Below are 11,950 nucleotides of genomic sequence, written 5' to 3' on the forward strand. Positions count from 1 at the left end.
AAAAAAGTTGGAACATGCATAATCCAATTAAAAAATGAGTGTTCGATAGAGTGTTACAAAGAAAGTGTATATAGCACTCAAACCATTATTTTTACAACAAATAGGTACAAAAGGCTTGTTTCTTTCTTACCAACTTTGTGGCATTATTGCTTTAGCAAATATGAGAAACAAAACAGCACTCAACTCAACTCATTGATGAGTCTCACAATCACACCCACAACACATAACGGTGGCAGTTTTAACTCATCTCACACTTCTCATTCTCATTAAATCCAAAGGAAATGATGGGTGTATACTGCCACCTAAGCATTGAAACTTGTAAAGTGAGACCCAGTCACCGACGAACCAGATCTAGCATATCTTCCACGTCAGCACGTGGTTCTAACCACAAAGTCACCAACCATTGCATGCCAAGACATGTGAACGTGCCACCAAGATCGTCCCTCCATGTTATGTTAAGTCCCATGTGATTCTCTATAGTTTTCTATTCTTTTATATATTTGTCATTTCTATTTCTATCTAATTTCATTAAATTTTCTCAATCTCTCCCACACCTTCCCATGACCAAAAAGTTTATTTTATTTGACTAACCTTATCTACGCAATTATCATATTCACAATTGCTCACCATTGCACACGTGATTTTGTTTTTTACTAACAAATTTAAACAACTACTACTAATAATAATAAATAAGTGTTATACGCACTCTTTTTTTAACATTCTCTCTAACAACCATTTTCTTATTGAATAAAATCCATCTGGATATCACAATTGAAAATTAATCCCACTTGAAAATGGATCACACAAATGGATCACACGTAAAATGATGAGACCTGTATTTCACCCAATAGAAAAATGAGTGTTAGAAAGAACTGTTAGAAAGAGAGTGTTATTAACATTTAACATAATAATAATAATAAGGGTTAATTATGTTTCTAGTCCCTATAAAATAGCGAACTTGTAAGTTTAGTCCCTACTTAATTTTAATAGCATTTTTAGTCCCTATAAAAAAAAATTACTTATAATTTTAGTCCCTGCTAAAACAAAGTTTGATTAATTATCCTTAAACTCTTAAATTTTTGAACGATTTTTTTGAGACAAGATTAGAACACTATGAAAGGTTCGTTTACTAAAATTTAGAATTTTCTGACATGAAATGAATTAAATATGAATTTTTTAAAACGACAAAAGTTAAAGATAAAAAGTAATAAAATCTGGATGTAGAAATCAAATTTTGCGATAATTTTTTGCGGACGAACTTTTAGTAATATTCTAAACATGTCTGCAAAAAATTGTTTAAAAATTTAAGAGTTTAAGCATAAATTAAACAAATTTGAATTGAGTAGGGACTAATACTCAGTGCAGAAAAACAAAATTAGGGACTAAAAATGCTATTAAAATTAAGTAGGGACTAAACTTACAAGGTCGCTATTTTATAGGGACTAGAAACATGATTAACCCTAATAATAATAATAATAATAATAATAATAATAATAATAATAATAATAATAATAATAATAATAATAATAATAATAATAATAATAAGGGTTATGCTAACAAAATGCTCTCAAAACACTTGTTAATGATTAAAAAAAGAAACAATGGGTAAGTTTTATGAGAAATGATATTTGTACAACCACTTTGTGACAAATTTTATATAGAAAAAGTTGATTTTTAAACGCTAATAATAATAATAGTAATCTCCTCAAGGTGTAGCTTGGACTATGACTGAATTTGACATCCAAAAAAGTATTTTTAAGAAAATATTTTGCTTTGTGAACTTTAGTAAGAATAGAGGAAGAGTTTGTGAGAAGATGTCATCCTTTATTGTCATTTTATCTCATTTCACTTTTAGGGGTGTAACGGTTTGGGTTGGATCCGTTTTCAATTAAAAAAATGTCTGAACCGATGAAACTTTCATCAATTTGGTTTGGTTCGGTTTTTACTAGTTTTTAAAAATGAAACTGAACCAAATTAATCAATTTACTTCAGTTTTGATCGGTTCGGTTGATCGGTTGATTGAAAATACAATTAAAAAAATTCGTATTCTCACAAATTTGCATTTCATGCATACAACATACTCAAATATTTCATGGAACTTTGTATTCTATTTTTTGTTTTTCATGTTCTCAGATTTTCAAACAATTTTGTATAACTAACAATACTCAAATATTTCATCCATCAATGATACATTCATCCATCATTCATCAAACACAACTTCATCAAACTCAAATATTTCAATCTTCCATGATCCAAACGTCCATCATTCATCAAACACAAATTTCAAAAAAATCTAGAAATTAAAGCATACTCAAAGCAGCAATCCAAACAAACTGAAATTTAAACATCTTAAAATCAAGTTCGCCGTCAAATTAATAAACACGTCCAAACTAAAATTTCAATTCAATTTGAACTTGAATCACCAAATTCCAATGTATTATCCTAACTTTACTTAAGTGTGTGTAAGGCGAAGACAAAATGATCTTAGTAAATTGAGGGGGTGTGGTAAGCATCGGTTCAGTTCATCGGTTCTTTGGATCTCAAAATCAACAACTAATAATTGAACAAAACTAGATCGATTTAAGTCGGCTTGGTTCGGTTTCAAACAGAACCAAAAAAGGTGGGATACTTTTTCAGTTTGGTTTGGTTTGGATTCTCAACTTCGTTGGTTTTGTTCAAACCACTTACACCACTCTTCTTCGAACCCCAATAGAAGTGGCTCATAATGTTAATATGGTAATTTGTCAATATGTTAATTAGGTAATATTTACGGGTAAAATTAAATTACATAATTGGGATGCATGCATAATACATTATCTGAACTACAAAGTGAAACATGCATGGCCTTCAAATATAATACAAGTAAAAAAGTCAAACATAACCAGTTGACAAATTTAAAAACATATTAAAAGTACTTTGAAATCTTACTAAAAAGTTTTTGGAATCAACAGAAAGTCAGCAATGGAAAACTGGAATCCAAATGCATGTTAGTATGTTCTATTCATTCTATATTATATCACCGACTATGTTACTCTCTTTAACGTTGATTAATTGTAAACACAGACATCTCTTGCCATATGATATGGTACGGAAAAATTGAACTGTAAGGTACCGTCCTTTTCTTGGAGAACAATTAAATGTATACTACCTTTCTCTAATATGATTAATTAAATAGATGCACTTTTCCCTTTTGTTCAGTCAAAATTGTTAAAGTAATTATTTAACCCTCGTTAATATATAAAAATGTAACATATCCCCAAGAAAAGTTTTTGGGCCTTTTAACTGTTTTTTTTTTAAGAAAAAATTCATTGCATTTCATTAGTTAAAATATGCCGAATACACGAGGGTACATTATTGTTATACCCTAATTTTGGACCTAAAAATACTTGTTCAAATTCTCTTTCATCTTTGATATATGTCTATTACTCTTGAAGAATTGCCAATTTGCTATTATTTACACTGACATTTTGCTCCGCTTTATCTCTCAACTTAGCTTTGAAAAATCTTTTCAACTGTGTATTTGTCCATATTTTCTTGTATTTCAAGTCATCCAAAACATCTTTCTTGTATCTTAAGTCATTTGATATGTCTCTGATCAATTGCATCTTTCTCTGCATCTTATTTCAATATTATTTGCAAAATTCATGAAAAAGGGTATTTTAGTCATTTCCTGCATTCAAATTCATTTTAGTCCTTGAAAAGTGTTTGTGTCTTTTCATTTAATTTGTATAAGTACTTGCTTCAATCTCATGTCAAAATCCATTTCAAAAATTACGTTTAAAGTCATTTTGAGTCAGTTTAGCCCTTAGGGGCATTTTAGTCTTTTCATGTGTAAAAACTCTGTTTAAATTCCAAAAAAATTGTCTCTGAGTCTTTTAATTTCGCTTGTATAAACTCTTGCTTTAATTCCACGTCAAAACCCATTTTAAAATTGCATCTGAGTCATTTTAAGTCGTTTTAGTCCCTAGGGGCATTTTGGTCATTTCACACAAAATTTTGACAGAGAGAGGTTACTTTAAAGTACCTCATTTAAGTAGTTGGTTCGTTTTAGTCCGTTTTGTGTCTTTTATTGGTTTCACTTTACGTTGTTTTCCATTTACCAAATTTTAATTCAATTTTATTTTTAACTTTTTCATTTTAGTCCTAAAATTCCTAAAATTGCATTTTGGTCCATTTTTTGTTTCTTTCCAGTCCTTTAAATCTTTTTATTTTTTACAATTAAGTCCTTTTAGTCCAAAAGTTTGCAGTCCAGTCCATTTTTTAAAAAAAATTGCAAGTTGGTCCTTAATGTTTTTTGCAGGTCAGTCCTTTAAGTCCTGAAAATTGCAGAATGGTCCAACAATTTGTTACAAGTCCAAACCCACGTGGCAGCAAGCCATTGGCCAAGGTATAACACATGTCACCTATATAAAGGCCCAATCATCACAGTCCCAAACAGAATGCAACAACTCAGCAAAAATTCAGTGACACATCACCACAAACAATTTCCACATTCTCTCTCTTCTCTAACAGAATCAAGAAACAAAATCCTTCAAGAACGAAGATGAATCTTCATCTTCTTCATTGAACCCTAACCGTTCCAGATATACAATTCCATCAAAAAATCATCAAATCCACACCAAAATCCACCAATTCATACTAAATTCAAAATCACAGAAGCATCGAAGTACTCAGATACAACAAAACTCAATGAATTTCACAGATTCATGAAGAAATCCACTTCGGTTCTCAGTGACTCTCTCTGAGAATCTTCATCATTGAACCATGGATTTTCCTCCTGCAATTCAAGGGAAGAACACGATCACAGGAAGAAAGATCGAGGAAGAGAAGAAGAGAGATCGAATTCGAAGTGAATCAGAGAGGAAGAAGATGAACAACGACGAAGTACTTACCAGAAGCTTAGAGAGAATCCGAGAAGGTTTTCATCGTCTTCTCACTCGAATCTTCATTCGAAACCAGGTAAGCATACGAATCCCTCTCATTTTTGTGTTTAAATCATCATCGAAGGTTCACAATCAAAATAAACGGTGAAACAAGATAGATCAACAAGTCCTAAGACTTGTTCATTCGAAAAAACTGAAAAAGCTTAAAAAGATTCGAAAATCGAAACCCTAAAACATAGATCTGCAATGAATCACCGTTTATTTTGTAAAATTAGATGCGAATTTGCAATCAGCATGGAAAATGATACATATTAGGGTTTCGAATTGACGAACGGTGAGAACACCAGTTAAGCCTTGATTTTCGAAGAATATGCAAAAAGAGAATGAACGGAATCCGTCGTTCTCATCGGAGAAGACGACGATTCCGTCGTTCCATAAGGTTTACAAGGTGTTCATCACCTTCCTCTTGTCCAGCTGCGCCGTTAGGGTTTGTAGGTTAGAGAGAAGGAAGAACGAGGAGTGGAGGTAGAGAGAGAAAGAGTTGGAGGAAATGAACTGGACCGGTGTCTTGGAGCTTTTATAGACCCCTAGACCGGTCCGGTTTAGATCCGGTTCATTCTCCCTCCCTCTCAACCGTCAGATCTCATCCTGATCCATGTGGATCAATCTGACGGTCCCTGTGTCTTCCCTCTGATCCGTTTCCTGCTGGTGTTTGGGCCTTGGGCCTTTGGTTTGTTTTTTCTGGATTTTTTTTGCTATTTGTCTCACTGTCTATGCTTTTCACACTCCTATTCGTATTGAAATTACTTGGAAAAATTCTACAAAATTTGTGCATGTTTCTTGTTAATTTTGAAATGTTTTTATGCAATTTCTTGTACTGAAAACTTGATAAAAATAATGTGTTAGTTTCTTGTGTTAATTTTGAAGTTGTTATGTCAAAAAACTTGTGAAAATTGTTTGATTTCAATCCCAATGCTTGATATGTGTTTGTGATCCATGATGTGTGACTTCGTGATATCTTCTTTTTTCCTTTTCCTACTGTCTAAATGTGTATGTTACTACATGTGAATATTTTTGTGCTTTATTACTTGTCTTACAAGTCTTGTGTGTGGAGAGATAATGTGAAGTAAGCCTAACTTTTGTCCTAAATGCTTGACATGTTACACTCCTTTAATTCTCCTTGTGAAAACTGATTTGACACTCTTTGGGAACTTGTAAAAACATGTGGATTATAGGTCTTGTTCAAGCCTTGCATTGGTGATGAATTCTTAGGCCTACTTCACATTATGTTTGCTTGTTTTTATGTCCATTCTTTTACTTTTGATATAATAGCTTTTACTTGCTCTATATCTTATGCTACTAACGTTTCATCTCATACACTCCATAAGCATACTTCATCATCCAATCTTAGTCCCACTTCTTGCACTTTAAAATTCATGCAAAAATTAGAATGTAGTACCTAGGTTTTTTTTGTACTTTACTTTTATGCAATTTTAATTTCTCGCAAGACCGTAGAATGTAAACTAGGGCATGATGTAAAGGACTATGGACTCTAATGATGTACACCGACACAAGCACCGACACATGCACACATATCACATACATATTTTTAGGTATATGCTTAGGTTATGCATGTTTAGATGTATGTTTAGGATTGTATGTTTAGATGAATGCCTAGGATTTACACTTAAAAAAAATCAATTTCCCAAAAATTTGAACAACATCACTCAAATCATTTTCACAATAAACCTTGGGATCCAAAATCCCATTGTATTTTTCTTTTTATTTTCTTAATCAAATTTCAACGGAAATTAATCATACTTGACTTTTTTTCCAAAAAATCACTAATCAAACCTTACAATTTCACAATCTTATGCCCTTGAGGCCTCTCTCTCTCTCATTCTTCAAATTCCAATTTTCAAACTTAAAATCAACCAACAAAAACAAAAACATTTTTGGAAGAGAACTACGGTGGATTTGATCCCTTAAACGGGTACGTAGGCAAGGAATCAAAATTCCTTCAATTCAAATAAAATAAAAATTCAAACACTTTCTTCTCCCTCCAATTCTTCACTTAGAAACTCTTAGGTTTAAATAAACACTTTCAAATAGCATTTAAAAATAAAGCGCGCGCGTAGAAAGTAAAGACGGTTCCTATAGGATACTATAGTCGTTATGGGTGCCTAACACCTTCCCGTAGCGAAAACAACTCCCGGACCTCGATTTTTAAGGGTTTTGCTTATTTTTTTCCCTTCCCAAGAAAAAATGAGATATCACCGGTTTAAAAGGTTCAAACGTAATCAATGTTTGACACCCGAAAAACCAAGATAAAACAATCATCTAGAACATGAGAGTTATGATTAAATAGGGCTGCCTGAGTTAACTTGTTAGCGATCTGATTAACTTGTCTCCTATTAAACTCGACATGAGAGTTCTGAAAATTGTTAACTAACAAGTGTCTACAAGCAGATATAATGCAACCAAACTCGCTATTATCATCCATGTCTAAATTAGCATCATCAACAATTCTTTTCGAATCAAGGGCAAAGTCTACATTGTTGAATTGAAGGTAAGAAACTCTGCAACAACATAACGAATCCAGCTCACAAGCGATTCAGCGTGCAACCCACTTATTGGATGAATGGAGAGCGGCTCAATGCATCAGGTCCCGTAGTGCAGAAAGGTCCAACACAATGCAACATAGTTCAATGAGCCACAACGAGGTAAAGTGGAAGAAACCGACATCTAGCAGGTATAAATGTAATAGTGATGCCTCCTTTTCTTCTTCACTTAATAGGGTAGGCTTGGGGATGTGTATTAAAACGGATTAGTTTGTACCTCTATGTGATGTTGATGTTGGGGAGGCCGTTAGGCTAGATACAACTTTGGAATGGGTTTCAATCCTTTTAACTACTTATTAGTAATTCCAAGAAAAATAAAAACATATTTTACCAACCACCAAGATATGTCCATTTTATGCATTTTTCATTTCTAATCGGTTAAAATTGTGTGAATTTCATGTAAATTTAGTAGAATCAAGATTGATTATAATGAATAGAATAGAGTGCGTCTGCATACACCAAATAATTAGGTTTAAAAAAAGAGACTAAACATTCACAATACGACGAATCAATGTTTGAATCTCGTCGAGAGATGTCTCCAAGTTTACTGTTTGACCATATTTCATATGTGATTTTTTTGGTGTACACCCTCTAACTATTTGAGAAGGGGACTCTAGTAATCATGAGTTCAACTAGTAGGTAAAAAAATCTGATAAAAAATTGGCCAACCAAAAATCAAACTCGGGTTTTTCTGAATAATTTCATATATAATTACCTTCAATGGAAAGAATATATGACAAAATACAAATAAGAGAAAAAAAGTGTGTCGGTTTATATTTTCTCAATATATAATGTTATTGCAAAAATTTAAATATTGCATTATGCTCGAATGTAAAAACATCTGCAACATTGAAAATTTTCAATTACAAAAGAATTGTCAGTTAAGCCTAGGCATGGCAACAAAACCCATACCCGTGGTTACCCACCCGAACCAAACCCAATTTGACGGGTTTTCCCCGTTTTGACTGGGTATGGGTATGGGTTTTCCCCGATTCCAAAACACGGGTATGGGACGGGTAACGGGTATATAGGTACCCACCCCAAACCCATACCCAAACCCGTCCCAAATGCAGAAAACTATTTTATGTTGATATGTCATGTTATTTTGTTTAATAATTGTCGTGTTATAAAACCTACCATTGATAATTAAAGGGGCAACTAAATCAATCGATCTAACAAATGTTAAAGTGAGCATATTGTTGGATAATGCATTCTAACATTTCTCTAGGGGTTGCAAAAAAACTTCTATTTTTTGTTTAAAAAAAATATTCAATGTGGGGACGGGGATGGGGCGGGGATACCCGAACCCGTTGGGGACAGGTTTGAGGTTCAATTTCTCATCCCCGTTGGATATGGGTAGGGTAACGGGTAAGTATATGACAATTGGGTATGGGGACGGGGAATGTAAAACCCGTCCCCACCCTGCCCCATTGCCATGCCTAGTTAAGCCAGATATATCTTTGGACGTACTACTAATCTGTTTAGTCAGATTATTAATTAATGTGTAGACTTGTTTTTTAAGCAAAATCTTCCATGTTACTAATGATAGATTTTAATAAGGTTTCGTATACATTCACCAATTACTACTTGTAATAAATTATAGAAGAACTCATGATTGAGTGTCATGGTGGAATCCAATACACGGTTTTGTTATGAATAGTATTTTATGTTCTTCAAAATATTCACAAAATCCCCATGTGGTTTTGCATCTCAACAACAATGTTTGGAAGGTAGCCTAGTACACATTCAAAAGTCAAACCTTAAATTAATCACCATCTAATTTAATTACATAATTAGACTAGAACATGTTTTACTTTCGGTTTAAGATAATGTTTGCACCATGTTGTTTTCACACATAATTTTATGTTTTTCTTTTATGAGCAAAGATTATTGATGAGAGTACAAATGAGGATTTGGATCCTCTAGTGTGTAAAAAACCATGAGAAAGTTATGTTGACGATCCTTATCTTTAAAATGTATTGGACTCTATAATTTATAAAATTATAAGTGGAGTCCAATACAATAATTTTAATGGCAAGATCTTCAATGTAAGTTAAGGAAGCTTCATCTTCTAAAAAAAAAAAAATTCAACTTTATCTTTCTTACATTCTAATCGCCGCTTATTTTCTGAAGTAAACAAACTTAATCTCGCATTGTGCGACAGTTTCAAAAAATGCAGTTTTGCTGGGCGAAGTGATGCTCGCCTAACAACTACGATTTTCTTCAAATGGAGGGAAAATTCAAAAAGTCTTCATACAACCACTAAACCTCCTTACTTCAATGGGCGAAATGTTGCTAGCTCAACGAGTGTGCTCTAGGTTTTCTCCATGAAACTCTTCGGAACTGCTCGCCCAACAAAGGTCCTTGCCTAGATTTTCTTGAAGCTCTCTGACTTGGCTCACTTCCATCTTGCGAGAGCTCGCCTAGTGAATGTACTTGTGTCAAGATTCTTTGGCTCTGTTGTAATCATGTCTCAAATCCAAAAAAAAATTAAATAGAAAATGGATAGTAGTAGCATTCTGGCATATACCTACAATAATTTTAAAATTTACAAAAATTGAAAAATAAGTCAATAAATACTAATGAAAATAACATGATTATGAGACTGATCATATATGTGCAATAAATCAACTCGTATCAGATTTTTGGACTTGATGGGGAGTGTTGAAAATTAATAAATCCCACATAAGAAAAAAAATTAAAATATTAAGATGCTTATAAGTTGTAGAATATTTGGGTTTATTGGTTTCAACTTTTAGACCATGAGCTTCCTTATTAAAGAATACGAAGTAATTAACTTGACAACTACAATATCACACTCCAACATGGCTTGTGCAATAATCAACCATGTTAAATCCCTCATGTAACAAAAATAACAACTAAGGACTAATCTTTGTAAAAAAAAAAAAAACTAAGGACTAATCTTGGTTATATAATTAATCACACACAGTATACTTTTTTGATTACGTGTTTTTTCATTGGTTTCACTATTAGAAAATTATCATTTTCAGACGACTTTATGAGAGTTATGTTATTTGAACATAAAAAATATGATATTTATAATTGTCGATGTAGTTTAAAGAGAACAAGGGTATTAAAATAAATAAATACTTTAGGTGTTTTTAACTATATATAGAGCTCACATATATAGTTGTTTTCTCACTCATTCCTTCTGCTTTTGAGCTCACTTGCTTTCTTGATGTAGGTTGTGGTAAACCTCTAAAAGTCAAACCTTCCATCATTTTGTTAATTTTATAAGAGCTAAAAGAGAAATGTTATTTGAAGAATCAAAATTTAATAACTTATTTGACAACTGTATGAAAATACACAAATAATAACTATTGATATGATGTAAAAGAGAAAAAATTTATAACTATTGAGTTGAATGATTAAATGGTTGTCCAAATAACATTTCTCGAATTAAAAATTAAACTTTTAAAAAGATGAAAAGATCACAAGGTGTTAGTCGTCTAGTTATACGAGTTTGACATTGTAGTCACAATCGACAAAAATCAAATCCAAAAATAATTGTAAAATAATCATTAATGCTATTTTAATTATAACGATAATTTTCTCCATTCTCTAGTATTTTTTTTATGAACTTCAAAATCAAATAAGTAATGGCAAGAAGAAAAGAAATACTCCCTCCGGTCACTGTTATAATCAAAACTCCACTTTTTAGATACATTGAATAATTAATGTATCTAGCCTGCAATAAATACTAGATACATTAATTATTCAATGTATCTAAAAAGTGAAATTTTGCTTATAATAGTTACCAGAGAGAATATGAATAAATGAAGTAAGATCAACCAAATCGGACACGAAAAAGAGAGGAATGATGAAAACATAGAAGCATGTGGGAGGCCCTCCTGAAACGGAGACAAGAGCCTCAATTTGAGACTTGGAAATTTGTATGGTTATTTGTTCATTTTCCCCTATGGAATGAATTCATTGAGGACAAGTCAATTGGGATTTGAACGTTGCATGTGCCATCTCTCTTCTCCGCATCCAAATTTAAGAGATTGATGCAACCCTTTGGATTATTTGGACCCACTATAATCACTTTGTTGGCTCAGAAGTATTCACTTCCATTTATACTTGAGAACTTCTCTATGATATGGTTAAGCTCAATGATTTAACGGGAGGAAAAAAGATGTATGAAAAGAAGTAGTAAGCAAGTCTTGAAAAAATGCAACAGTATTCAAATAAGTGATTTGACGTTCGAGTGTCATCTTTTTGGTTGTGTATGTGAAGAGTCTCACATCGAATAGGAGATGACCTGACAATCCTCTCCTCACAAATCTTAGAAATTGTGGTTGGGTCCAACACAACCCACAAAATCGGCTTGTGAGGTGATAATTACTCCCACTTATAAATACATTGTAAGATCATTTCCTATCCAACGTGGAACTCTTATTAACGATGTAAGACATCCCTCCACTC

Source organism: Medicago sativa, chromosome 7 (assembly GCF_051527215.1).
Source record: "Medicago sativa cultivar Bolivia chromosome 7, Bolivia_mono, whole genome shotgun sequence".
Lineage (NCBI taxonomy): Eukaryota > Viridiplantae > Streptophyta > Magnoliopsida > Fabales > Fabaceae > Medicago > Medicago sativa.